This window comes from Mixophyes fleayi, chromosome 1 (assembly GCF_038048845.1).
Source record: "Mixophyes fleayi isolate aMixFle1 chromosome 1, aMixFle1.hap1, whole genome shotgun sequence".
NCBI classification, from domain to species: Eukaryota; Metazoa; Chordata; class Amphibia; order Anura; family Limnodynastidae; genus Mixophyes; species Mixophyes fleayi.
The window spans coordinates 125,912,401-125,922,566 of NC_134402.1; positions in this window are offsets into that span (position 1 = coordinate 125,912,401).

Consider the following 10,166-nt stretch of genomic DNA (forward strand, 5'->3'; position numbering starts at 1 on the left):
AGAGTAGAAGCGCAGGTATAAATCCATACTGTCACATATATCGCCCCACCTCGACCACTATATATATGTGTATGTATGTGTATATATATATATATATATATATATATATAAAAGTTTGTTTAATTATCTGTTTGCTTGTTTGTTTGAAGGATAATATCTTCCACACCCCTACACTATTCGGATGAAACCAATGTGAGGTGGTCCAGTTGGATTCCGAGCAGGTATTAAGGGGTTTCCTTAAATTTCTGGCCAATATACACCTTCCATTGGTGTACACTGGCCAGAAATTTGACCCGCGGAGCCTGTTCTGAGCCTTCCACTGGATGGGTTTTTGGTGAAAATTTCAAAAGACTTTTACATTGGATCCCATAAGACATATTAGGGGGTGTAGGTCTCAGCTGGACCTCTCGTTAGTGTACACTGGCCAGAACTTTGATCTGCGGAGCCTGTTCTAGGCCCTCCACTGGATGGATTTGGTTTGTTTGCATTCAGACACCCCTGCACTGATTGAGATGAAACCAATGCGAGGTGGTCCAGCTGGATCCTGGGCAGGTTTTAAGGGGGTTAGTGTCCCAGTTGGTCATCCGGTTGGTGTATGCTAGGCAGAACTTTGACCCGAAGAGTCTGTTCTGATCCTTCCACTGGATGGACTTGGACAAAAACTTCACAGACAAGTTACAGCAGATCCCAGAAGACATATTAGGGGATTAAGATCTCGGTCGGGCCTCCCATTGGGGTACGCAGGTCAAAATTTTGACCCCAGGAGCCTGTTCTGGGCCTTCCAGTAGATGAATTTGGTTTGTGTGTCTGTCCGGTTATACATTCAGACACCCCTGCACCGATTGGAATGAAACCAACTTGAGGTGGTCCAGTTGGAATCTGGGCAGCTTTTAAGGGGGTTAGGGTCCCAGTCGGACCTCCCGTTGGTGTACACTGGGCAGAACTTTGACCCGGGAAGCCTGTTCTGAGCCTTCTACTGGATGGATTTGGACAAAAACTACACAGGCTGGTAATATTGGATCCCAGAAGACATATTAGGGGGGTTAATGTCCCGGTCAGACCTCCTGTTGTTGTACCCTGGCCAGAACTTTGAACCGGGAGCCTGTTCCTTGCCTTCCACTGAATAGATTTGGAAAACATCCATATTATACATATATACATATATATATATATATATATATATATATATATATATTGCTGTAACAAAACACAGGCAGGGCGCCTCATAGTGTATTACCAGGGTTGTAATAAACAAAGTGTGTATTAATATGCGTACCGTAAGGTTAGGATAGGCAATCTTGAAGTAAGATGCATCCTCTTTGAGAACTGTACCTCTGGATCTCAACTCAATGAAAAGATAATGCAGAAAGAGCAAACATAGCGTAATATTGCAATGTATAGTATAATACACCACGTGAAAGTGACAACACCGCTTACAACAAACTGCTTAGAGTGATTCAGGTGTTAACCCAGATGTATACCATTCAAGAGAGGACACCAGTATAACCACATCTATTTATAGAAATGTATAGTATGCGTACCAGATGTCCCAGGGCAAATAGCACTTCTCAATCAATAAACAGGAAGCTTTCTTGTGTAAAACATGTGTTCCAATACCAAAGAGGTAATGGAAACACAGCTGATGATTAGCGGGGCTCGACGCATTTCGTCTTGACAACAACAATACTTCCTCAGGAGCAGAGAAATCAATAGTATATGGAGAACATATCTCCGGTCATTTATAGACCTAGACCATATTGGCGCATGCTGGAATGTGCGCAGGCGAGAAAAATACAAAAAACTTTATTGAGACATTTAACGCACCTAAAGTGCGCATATGCAGGATAACGCTAAGTACGATCTCTAAACTAGTGATCATGTAACCTGGTAAAACAATTTTTGAAAAAAATGTTTGCAAACAAAAGTCCATTCACAGTGCCTGATTACTTACATATCACTATGATATATAAAAAGTGTAAAAGTGCAAAGTGACTCAAAAGAGAACATCGTTGTGTAACGTTGCTTTGCAAGTAAAAACATGACCTACATTACATGTTTACAAATACATAATAAAAATACATTAGAATAACATTATAAGTAGCAGATTCATAAATGATGTTAAATGCCTATTGAAAATCATATATTTATATATATATATATATATATATATATATATATCTACTATATAATTGCCTAGTGGCGTGTGTGAAAAAAAAACAAACCAGGCTGCAGCGCCACCTGCTGGGCAGAGTTATACACTGACCTATATATTTCTTGAAGGAGAAGTGACAGTTGGGAGTGGTTGGTGGTTGACGGGGGTAACAGTGGGGAGTTTTTAACACCTTAAGTAGCTTGATGAAGGATGTGGCGATGAAGATGAAGGATGAGGTGATGGAGAAAAATGATGAGGTGGTGACATGTGGACAAAACCACGTTTGTTTCCTTGTTTGTTGGCAAATATTTTCGACACTCCTGCACTGATTCGTCATCATCATCATCATCATTATTTATTTACATAGCGCCACTAATTCCGCAGCACTGTACAGAGAACTCACATCAGTCCCTGCCCCTTTGGAGCTTACAATCTTAATCCCCTAACATACACACACACAGACCGAGATAGACGAAGGGAAATTTCATAGCAGACAATTAACCTACCAGTGTGTTTTTGGAGTGTTGGAGGAAACCGGAGCACCCGGAGGAAACCCACTCAAATACTGGGAGAACATACAAACTTCACACAGAAAAGGCCATGGTCGGTAATCGAACTAATGACCCCAGTGCTGTGAGGCAGAAGCCACCGTGCTCCCCACAATCATTGATTGTGATGAGACCAATGCAAGGTGGTCCGGTAGGATCCTGGCCAGGTTTTAAGGGGGTTAGAGTCCATGTCGACCTCCTGTTCATGAATGCTGGGCAGAACTTTGATTCGGGGAGCCTGTTTTGAGTCCTCCAATGGATTGATTTAGACAAAACTTTCACAGACTGGTAACATTTGATCCCAGAGGACATACGAGGTTGTTGAGGTTCCAGTCGGACCTCCAATTAGTCTCCCATTAGTTTATGCTGACAAGAATTTTGATGTGGGGAGCCTATTCTGGGCCTTACACTGGATCGATTTGGTTTGTTTGTCTGTCCAGTAATGCATTCGGAAACGCCTGCACTGATTGGGATGAAACCAAAAACGAAGTGGTCCAGTTCGATCCTGTTCAGGTTTTAGGGTGGTTAAGATCCTGGTAGGACCTCCCGTTGGTGTACGCTGAGCAGAAATTTGATCCAGGGAGTCTGTTCTGAGCCTTCCACTTGATGGATTTGGACCAAGACTTCACAGACTGGTAACACTGGATCCCAAAAGACATACTAGCGGCTGAGGTCTCGGTCGGACCTCCTGTTGGTGTGCGTTGGCCAGAGCTTTGACCTGAGATACCTGTTCTGGGGCTTCCACTAGATGGATTTGGTTTTTTTGACTGTTCGGTTATGTATCGAGACACCCCTGTTTAGATTTGGATAAAACACATGCAAGGTGGTCCAGTTGGATCCTGGTCAGGTTTTAGGAGGCTTCGGGTCCAGGTCGGTCATACCATTGATGTACGCTGGGCAGAACTTTAACTCTGGGAGCCTATTCTGAGCTTCCCACTTTATGGATTTGCACAAAAACATCACAGACTGGGAACACTAGATCCCAGAACACCTACTAGGGGGTTGAGCTACCAGTTGGACCTCCCGTTGGTATACACTGACCAGAACTTTGACCCGGGAAGCCTGTTCTGGGCCTTCTACTGGATGGATTTGGATGACATTAATATAAAAACAAAAATGACAATGCGCAGCCACCTAATGGGTGTGTTGGAGGAGCTTCTAAACTGCTTATTATTTTTAAAATGTTGACACTTACATGCAACTCATTGTTAACTCAATAACTTGAAGATTCAAACTCGGACAACGGCAGGTACTATATATGTATGTATATATATATATATATATATATATATATATATATATACACACATATACATATATATATATATATATATATATATATCAAAATGATAAGTTATGGAAGGATGGCGCCTTCAGGTGTAAAAACAGATAATTGTGTATATATAGTCAGTAAGCTCAGAGAGTCCAGAGAACATAAAATCCCGAGAAAATTAATAATGCAGGTAGATATCAGCATATAGCAGCATATATCAGAAAATCAGGTGAGACACTGTGCAGATTAATAGTGTAGTAGTGTGCGTACCAGAAATAAGTAAAATAACAGCTTATCTGTATATAGGCTCCTCAGTCATCCCAGGTGGTGATTTCCTTTGCTCACAGAGACAAGATGCAAATATAGTATGTTCTATTAATAACTGCTGCATCACCGCTCAATAGTAGGAAAGATATAAGAAAGCCATATGGTGTAGTATTTTTGCAAACAATTTATTCAGCAGAAAAAATATAAAATGCAAACTCACAATGAAGATACTAAATTTAAGCTTATCTGTATAATATACAGACGAGATCACTGGTAGTCATATCCCTGGATGTAGTTAAAGATGTCCCTCTATAGGCTCCATACAAAAGCTCAGGAAAGGGTGATATCTTAATTTGTTACTCCCAGTGTAGATCAGTGAAACAGGGTCCCAGAAAGTACAGTTGTGGGCCTCAACGCGTTTCGTTAAGTTTGAACTTCATCAGGAGGAAATAGGTGATATTAAAAACTTTGCGCTTTATATAGGGGTGTGTAGCGCCATTTTGCGCTAAAATCGCGGGCAAATGGCGCACTGGCCGCCATTTTTTTTTCTTCCTCTACCCAAAAATGACACCTCATGGTGTAATTAGTATATTAGTACATTGGTGGGATATGACTACCAGTGATCTCGCCTGTATATTATACAGATAAGCTTATATTTATTATCTTCATCGTGAGTTTGCATTTTATATTTTTTCTGCTGAATAAATTGTTTGCAAAAATACTACACCATATGGCTTTCTAATATCTTTCCTACTATTGAGCGGTGATGCAGCAGTTATTAATAGAATATACTATATTTGCATCTTGTCTCTGCGAGCAAAGGAAATCACCACCTGGGATGACTGAGGAGCCTATATACAGATAAGCTGTTATTTTACTTATTTCTGGTATGCACATTACTACACTATTAATCTGCACAGTGTCTCACCTGATTTTCTGATATATGCTGCTATATGCTGATATCTACCTGCATTACTAATTTTCTCTGGATTTTATGTTCTCTGGACTCTCTGAGCTTACTGACTAATATATACACAATTATCTGTTTTTACACCTGAAGGAGCCGTCCTTCCATAACTTATCATTTTGATACCTCTTTTCGGTCTAACCATCCGATATTGGAGACTTGGCTGCCACACATATTTGTGGAGGTGTTCTGTTTATGTTTTATGTTTATTTATATCTTTGTTTAGTATTACGTTTTGATTATCATTGTATTTATTATCCATACATTGGGTAAAGCGCCAATCTGATATTGTGTTCCATTATATATATATATATATATATATATATATATATATATACATATAGATATACACCAGTCTGAAGAGATAAGTTAGCTGGGATGAAGTAAAATATGTACCTGGATGGAGTTCCCCTATAAGCTGTTGCTCATGTTGCAACATTTCTCGGTGTTGATGGTAATATGTTGTATTTTTAAAAAATTATATTGAGAACATTTAATACATGGTCATTTAGATGGTGAATTGTCACGGTTTGCTACTGGCTGTAGTTCAGCCTCTCCTCCCAAGAGATTGCACTGCCTTCGCCTGTTCCTGCCTGTGAAAACACCTGTGAGCTGATCCTGACTTCTTCCCTGGTATTGGACTAACTGCTTGTTCCTACATTTTGCACCTCCTTGTGTGACCCAGATCCCGGGTTTGTTTGACCATGCTCCTGCTTACTCCCTGGTATTATTGTGAATCTCCCAACTTCTGACCCCTGGCTTGCCTGAAACTCCTTTTGCCTAACTCTCCCGTGGATCATCCAGTGCTTCCAGATATCCAATATTTGCAGTCCATTGTCTAACTTGGAAAACCAGAGTTTCCAGCTTCTCACCATTATCTGACAACCCAGATATCATATACCTGCAGTCATCTGTCTAACTTGGAAAACCAGTGTCACCAGCTTCCCAGCTTACCCTTCCAAACCAGACACCCTGCAGCTGCTTTCATTTGCCATACTTGGAATCACCTGGGTCTCCCACAGTCATCCCGTTTTGCCTTGTCTCCAGCTTCCCAACCAAATCTGCTTACTCCAACTAACCTGTACCTGCAGTTGTGCCAGGTATCCAGTACTTCAGTCCTTCAGCTACCTCGGTATCCTGGGATCCTGTTTTACTGTTTTTATAGACTTGTGTTAGTTGCCTTATTATTTACTGCATCTCATTTTTACCTCTGTGTGACCTGTGTTTAAAATAAACCACTTTTGTTCCATTCACATTCTCTATGTGGGTATTGGGAATCTTGATACAAATCTTTTGTGCATAGTTTATCTATTTTGCTTTTTGGAATGTTAATTTATGGATTGTTAGATTATAAACTTCTCTAGAGATCTGTAGTATATTGCCATTTTCCAACTACACCTTAACAAATAGTTAATTTTTTTCTGTAAACAAGCATTTATAGAAACCAGAAATATCCCCAAAACTTAGTTTACGTTGTTCCTTTGCTACCTATTTTGCACATTATCTCTTACAAGAACTATATTTCTATTAGCTCCCCTTCTCTTGCACCAACATAACTTTAGACTGATATTGGTAAAGTTATTTATCATGTGTTAGGATATAAAATGATGAGGTTTGTTACACAAAAGAGTGATCTATAATATTTTTGTTTATTTTTCACAAAAATGTTAAACGAAAACTACAAAAGAGTCAAAAATTAAGCCCACTTCGGTGTGTGGAGGTAGGTACACGAAGCCCGGCTTGGCAGGTTGTAAACCGTTCCTGTCTTGGTGGTTTAAATACAGAAGCAGGCTTGGTGGGTGTTGCATATAACCATATTTGGGGGCTGGTGGACAGAGCTATGGCTGTGTTATAGAGAGCTCTGCTTGGTGCACACGGCCTAAAAGGAGAAGTATTACTCGGCACCTGCCTTGGAGGATGAGGCTTCAGGGGTGGCAAACAGAGCTCAGCTTTGGCTAAGTTATAGAAAGCTCTGCTTGGTGCACACGGCCTAAAAGGAGAAGTGTTGCTCGGCACCTGACTTGGAGGATGAGGCTTCAGGGGTGGCAAACAGAGCTCAGCTTTGGCTAAGTTATAGAAAGCTCTGCTTGGTGCACACGGCCTAAAAGGAGAAGTGTTGCTCGGCACCTGCCTTGGAGGATGAGGCTTCAGGGGTGGCAAACAGAGCTCAGCTTTGGCTAAGTTATAGAAAGCTCTGCTTGGTGCACACGGCCTAAAAGGAGAAGTGTTGCTCGGCACCTGCCTTGGAGGATGAGGCTTCAGGGGTGGCAAACAGAGCTCATCTTTGGCTGTGTTATAGAGAGCTCTGCTTGGTTGGTGGTAAACAGACCCTGAACCTGGCTTGGTGTCTAAACCAGAGTCCTCAGCTGGCGGTGTGTCACAGATAGCCCGGCATGCGGTGCGGCTCCAAGGGCCTGATTGGGGCTGTGACGCAGAGATCTTGGCCTTTCGTGCAGCAGAGAGAGCTCGTATGGTGGTATAGCACAGCGGGCCGAGCTGGGGGTGATGTACTGAGAGCCCAGTTGAAGGGTGGCCCAAAGATCCCAGTTGAAGGTCTGGCACAGAGCGCTGAGGTGGTGGTGTAGAAGAAACAGCCTGACTTGGGGTACGTCTCAGAGGGCCCAGCTGGTGGTGTATGGCTGTGGGTGGGACACAGAGTTCCCGGCTGGTGGGATGGCGCAGTGAGCCCTGCTGGATAGTGCCACGGAAAATACAGCTTGGCGGGTGGCAGAGAGACCCTGGCTGGCTCATAGAGGTCATTTCTAAGGAGAAATAATAAAATAAAAAATATTTAAAGATTTCAAAATTTAAATGGAAGTGTTATGTAATCTAACAATGAACATCAGAATCTATATCCTATGAACTGTATATGACTGGGCTTTAAGTCGTCTAAAATCTCCAGAACACAACTAGCTAGTGCAGGTCAGTAGATGGCAAAAATCATTTCAGTTGTTACTTAGGTGTTATAAGCAATAAGCCCCCCTTCCATAAATTAGAGATATTAGAAGTCACCTCATATTTCTGTCACCATTATAGTATCACTTTGGCATACTGACTGTATATGGTCACGGTAATTCTTGGTAACTTAATATCCTTAATATCCTTTAAAAAAGTCTACATTAGCTGTGAGAGCCCAGATTACTATCTTTTCGAAGTCACTTGATGCCTGATGTCTAATATTTCTAGCACATAAATATCCTGGCTAAAATGTTAATATATGCTTATCTTTTCACCAGAGGGCAGTAGAAATGTAAATAACAATAATTTGCATATCATATCATGTATGATGGGATCTAAGAATTTCACTTTTAAATAAAAGAAGATATGTAGCGGGGATGGAATATGAGCTATATTTATTTTGACATTGGTTTGTCATGGGAAATTAATTATAACAGGCATGTCATCCGGTCACGTAGTAACCCGCTCATCCCAGTGGTATACCCACTTATTGTGGACTGTACTTCTAATATTATTTACCATTTATGGTTTATACACCACTTCCTCACCTTCTCCATTGTATAAACTGTCTATGGCCAGACCCTTCCTCCCATCATCATAGCCAGAAAGCTTAGAGGAAAAGATTCAATATATCAGCGTTATCAGACAAAAGATTGTTATAGTTACCTTTCCTTTGCTGAATTTAGTAGAGGTGCTTCAGCGTCTTGTTCAGTATCATCCGAAATAACATCTAAAACTGAGGAGCTAAGTGCTGGGAGGGGATTTTATAGGCAGCTATTGTGATGATTTGCACCATTATGACATCACTCACCTTTACAATTCAGATCAGACAGGGGATGAACTGTTGATAAATGCTAAGTCTTTGCATAAAAACAGACCTGTCCTTTTGGCACTATCGAATTGCTTATAAAGCATTAGTCAATATTTGTTTAAGCATTTTTAATATAGTTTTACACATAAAAAGTATATGAATAATGCTCTATTACTACACAATAGAACAGGCCATCTTCTAAAATCTTAAACAATACATTATTGTTGGTCATACCTTTTGATGTTTATAAAGGTATTCAACGGTGTTACTCTGGATGTTAAGCTACAACACTTTTGTTTCTTGAACAGGTTTCTGTTTATTAAAGATGACAGCAACAGTTGAATGCAGTTATTCACAGTTGCTTGTAGTACAGCAGGCAATTCAGGCAATAACAGTTTATGCAGTCTTGTATGCACATACACTAATACATATGGGGGTATAGACTATCTCATACAGTATAGATGCAGGCAGGTTCTTTAATATACTACACGTCCATGTAGTATTACTGTGTTATGGGCACAGACTCCTCTAATACTAACAGGGAGCCTCTGGTCACCTTCCATTATGCTCTTTGAGCACTTTGTATACTCTGGCACGCAGCTACTAATGCTGCGACTGGTCCGTACACTGTCTGACTGAAAAGTATAATGTGCAATTTTCCTTATTGTCAGGACAGGAGAATGAGATAAATAACTTACATAAAGTATAGACAATGTTGTCAGTATTGTGTGGTAATCTCGTATTATTGTAATGTGATGTCCCTTTTATACATTTCTGTAAAACTAGATTTAATGGGAATGTTCACCCACAACTTGATTTTCCAACAGTCCAGAACTGGTCTCCTTTATACAGCTAGAAGACCCTGCCATGTGAACTTTCCATTCATACGAACATTGCCAGAACAATTCTCATCCCATAGGTGAAGGTCTCTTGGCTCTGATCCTGTTCCTTACTGCAGTATCTCCTGCCATAATTACCAAGTGCTCTGTTCCTGACTGCAGTATCTCCTACCAGCATTACCAAGTGCTCTGTTCCTGACTGCAGTATATCCTACCAGCATTACCAAGTGCTATTTTCCTGACTGCTGTATATACTACCAGCATTATCAAATGCTTTGTTCTTGACTGCAGTATCTCCTACCAGCATTACCAAGTGCTCTGTTCCTGACTGCAGTATATCCTACCAGCATT